Below are 4,347 nucleotides of genomic sequence, written 5' to 3' on the forward strand. Positions count from 1 at the left end.
AATTCCATCAATTTGAATTTTACTGATTGGTAAAGTACTCATCTGTTCAATTAAAGAGTAAGGCCCTAATTTCAATGCTTATGCAAACATAGTTTTTAAAAACTATAATGTTTTATGATTACATTTACATTTGAATTACATTAGTCATCCCAATCAAAATTGTCTATCCAAGTCAAGAATTATATATTTTATTTCTTAACATTTGAACTAAAATTTTCAATAAAAAATTATTTTAACATAATTAGGCGGCCTTCCTATGCATCAACAATTGTCAATGCTTTTACCCTGCTCCATTGGATCAGGTGAGACACTTTCAACCGTTGATTTGAAGTGTGACTGCTTTTTCCAAATATCAGCGGAGTTGCCTTACTACTTTTTCCTAGCAAGCATGCACTACAATTTCACTGCTTTTTCCAAATATTAGTTGAGTTGCCTTCTTTTAACCTCCCCGTTCTGCTGTGCATTGAACCTGGCCTTGTTATGCAAATAAGAAGTTAAATCCATCCAGAACCTCACAATGTCGGATGTAGCTATTGGAACCAAACGAAATATGTTCTCTAGGCACTGGGTTCACGATTTATCGTACCCGTTGTATGATTGGAGTAAATGCCCTTGCCGCCTTCACGCAGCGTTGCCGCAAGGCAGAACATACGTGGTTTCTGGAGATACTCTTTCCAGTTTCAGAGCCATGGTGGGTACTGGTAGCTTAGTTAATATGATCTCTGTGATGTTATTGTATTAAGCTAAATTGTTATGATTTGGGTATTGGCAGGATTACGGAGTTACAGTGTCATTTTATCGAGCTCTGCACTTGGTGGATATAGTGACCACTACGGTTCAAGGACACCAGAAAGTGGTGCTTCGTCTGCACTCGGCCGAGAGTAATGGCAGAGGATGGAAGGGAGCCGATATTCTTGTTTTTAACTCCGGCCATTGGTGGACTCACACAGGCAATCTCAGAGGGTACTTTTATGCAAGCCATTAATGATAACTGTTAGATTTTTGACTGTGATCTTTTATGGCACTGTGATCTTTAATGGCGGACTGAATGACTGACACTTTGTTCGGGTAAAAAAAACAAAACAGTTGGGATTACCTGCAGGAAGGGAATACTTTATACACGAGCATGGATTTCATGGTGGCTTACCGGAAAGGAATGACTACCTGGGCAAACTGGATCAATTCCAACATCGATACCAGCAGAACGAAAGTCCTTTTCCGCAGTTTCTCGCCCTCGCATTCCAGGTTTAGTAATCTCAGATCCGGTTGAAAATGTGAAAAAATTGCTTCTGATGAATGACGTTTGCTTGATTTTTTAATGAATCTTTGTGCTTTGCAGTACTATGAATGGCGGTAACTGTTACTCCAAGAAAGAACCTACGGCGGGGACTTTGTATCTGGGTGCCTATCCTCCCCAATTCCAAGTGGCGGAAAGCGTTGTGAGAGCTATGAGATCACCTGTGTCGTTTCTCAACATCACGACGCTGTCGTTGCTCAGGCAGGATGCGCACCCTTCAATATACAACAACGATTTGACAGTCGGGCAACGAAAAAATCCCCAGCGCTACACAGATTGCAGCCACTAGTGTCTGCCTGGGCTTCCCGATATTTGGAACGAGATCCTTTACTCGGCTCTCTTCTACCCCGGATCTCAAGCTCCTTTATTCAGCTCTCTTTTGCGCCTGATTTCGTCATTTGTAAACATTTTATTGTTGTAAGCTCCTTTATCGGCTCTCTTCGTCCCCTCAGTGCATCATTTGTAAACATCTCATTGTTGTACGCTTGAAATTGTCAATACATCGTTGGCGGGATGAGTTTTGATCACGAGACCCCTCGCAATAATAAACTGGCGGGACGAGTTTCGAGCTCGGGACCCCTTGCAACAATAAGCTGCCCACCCAGTTCACCGTTTACACTTTGTGATTCGCCGTTGCTCGATGTTAGAGCCAATAATTTTTTAATTCCCCTCTATATTTATAGGAATTTACGGGGTAAGTTCCTCAGACAGAACACCAAAGGACACCGCTCACAAACAGATCACAGATCAATACACCAGTATTTTGACGTGGTTAAAACCCTCAAAGAGGGAAACAATCCACGGCCTGAGCCAACGCGGCCACTTCAGGCAATTTATTAATAAAAGAATGAAAATTTACATATGCTTCTCTCATGGACGGATTACCCTACAAATGACCCTCCATGCGCTTTAAATAGAAATCATGGACCAATCGGGTGCTAAGCCACGGATCAAGTGTTGGTAATACCGAGGAGAGAATGAACCGTCGGATCACTACATATCGTGACCGTCAGATTGTAAGTTACAAAATGTACATAGTAAAGAAACACACTTTACCTAACTCTATACTAGACCAAGTTGTACTTAACTATTTCCTATGTGTCGGAATATCCTAACATCCCCCCTTAAGAACAACTTGGGATAGGATTGAAGGATTTACAAATATGACACAATAGGAGAAGGAAGGAGGCACTAGAGCCTATCCCCCCTTAGTGACAACTTCATGAACTCCAACCATAAATCAAAGTTTAGTGAACTTCGCCTCTGTGAGAGCCTTTGTAAAGATGTCTGCAACTTGATCATCTGTTGAACAATATTGCACTTCAAGAACGTGGTCGTGAATGAGCTTTCTGATGAAGTGCATGTGCAGTTCAATGTGTTTGCTGCACTGATGTTGGATTGGATCTTTGCATAGCTGAATGGAACTTTGATTATCACACCAAAGTGTAGTCGGATGCTGCTGCTGAAAGCCAAACTCTGACAGGATCTGACGAAGCCACAAGGCTTCCTTACTAGCTTCTACAACACCATGATACTCTGCTTCTGCTGAAGAAAGAGAAATGGCACCTTGTTTCTTGCAAGCCCATGTAATAGGTCCTGAACCAAGAGTGAACACATAACCTGCAGTAGACTTCCGATCATCAGGATCACCAGCCCAATCGGAATCAATGAAACCAACCAATAGAGGAGATTCTTCGGCACTGTAATGAATCCCAAACTGAATTGTACCTCGAACATAACAAAGTATTCTTTTAGATTCTTTCCAATGACTTTCACGTGGGTTTTTCATAAACCGAGCAACAAGGCCAACAACAAAGGAAAGGTCAGGACGAGTATGGGTTAGATACAAAATTTTTCCTACAAGTTGACGGTACAAGGTAGCATCAACTTCAGGAGAAGTACAAGTGATTGAAAGTTTGAATCCAGACTGAAAGGGAGAAGGGGTTGGCTTACAGTCTTCCATGTGAAAATGGCGTAGAATATCATAGGCATACTTGGACTAAGAAAGGGAAATACCTTCCTTGGATTGCAAGACTTGAAGACTGAGAAAATAATGTAAGTGTCCTAAGTCTGTCATTTCAAACTTCACCGAGAAAATAATGTAAGTGTCCTAAGTCTGTCATTTCAAACTTCCTTTTAAGGCTAGACTTCACATGGTTTATAAGGTTGGGATCACTACCAGTCAGGATAAGATCATCAACATAAAGAACAAGAATGATAAGATACTTGCCCACTTTCTTGGTGTAGACAGTATTGTCAGAATGACACCTAGAGAAGCCATTTTCTAAAAGAAAGTTATCCATTTTGGCATACCAAGCTCGAGGAGCTTGCTTGAGACCATAAAGGGATTTCTTAAGCCGACATACAAGGCCGAAATCTGTTTGTATAAAGCCAATAGGTTGTTCCATATAGATTTCTTCATTCAAGTCCCCATGCAAGAAGACAGATTTAACATCCAGTTGATGGACTTCCCATTTGAAAGAAGCAGCAAGGGAAAGAACAAGGCGGATAGAGTTCATTTTGGCAACAGGGGAGAAGGTTTCAGTATAGTCAATGCCTTCAACTTGTGAAAAACCCTTAGCAACAAGACGAGCTTTATGTTTATCAACTTTCCCATCTGGTCCATACTTGGTTCTGTAAACCCATTTGCATCTAACAAGTTTTCGTCCCTTTGGTAGAGGAACAAGATCCCGTGTATCATTTGCCAATAATGAATGATATTCTTCATTCATAGCTGCTTCCCAATCTAGATGGCCTGAAGATTCTGCAAAGGTGTCAGGATCATAATTCACTGAAGCTTGAGCCAGTAAAGAAGAGGCTCTCTCGAACTGAGAAAGTGTACGTCGCTGATCTGTAGGATCACCAGCAAGATCACCTGCTGCATCCCGAGTAGCACGAACCCATTTTGGAAGCTGAGGAGATGAAGGAGGATCCTGAGAAGGTGGGGGAGGATTTTGATCCTCGCTTTCATCATCTGAAGAAGAAATATTTTCAAAAGTAGAAGAGATAGGGAGAGGTGGCACATCTGCCGAACTAGGCTCACAGGCCGA

General features: G+C 41.7%; 1 pseudogene across 1 annotated transcript; it reads left to right on the top strand.

The window, feature by feature from the left end:
- The first annotated feature begins 274 nt into the window (after window positions 1–274).
- LOC149242490 (protein PMR5-like) lies at window positions 275–1,718 on the top strand (annotated as a pseudogene). Its single transcript, XR_016246009.1, has 5 exons — window positions 275–302; window positions 492–691; window positions 773–963; window positions 1,087–1,245; window positions 1,340–1,718. The product of XR_016246009.1 is annotated as a protein PMR5-like (transcript).
- The last annotated feature ends 2,629 nt before the right edge of the window (window positions 1,719–4,347 follow it).

This window comes from Pinus tabuliformis, chromosome 8 (assembly GCF_031772625.1).
Source record: "Pinus tabuliformis cultivar Carrire ecotype Pingquan chromosome 8, CPIR1, whole genome shotgun sequence".
NCBI classification, from domain to species: Eukaryota; Viridiplantae; Streptophyta; class Pinopsida; order Pinales; family Pinaceae; genus Pinus; species Pinus tabuliformis.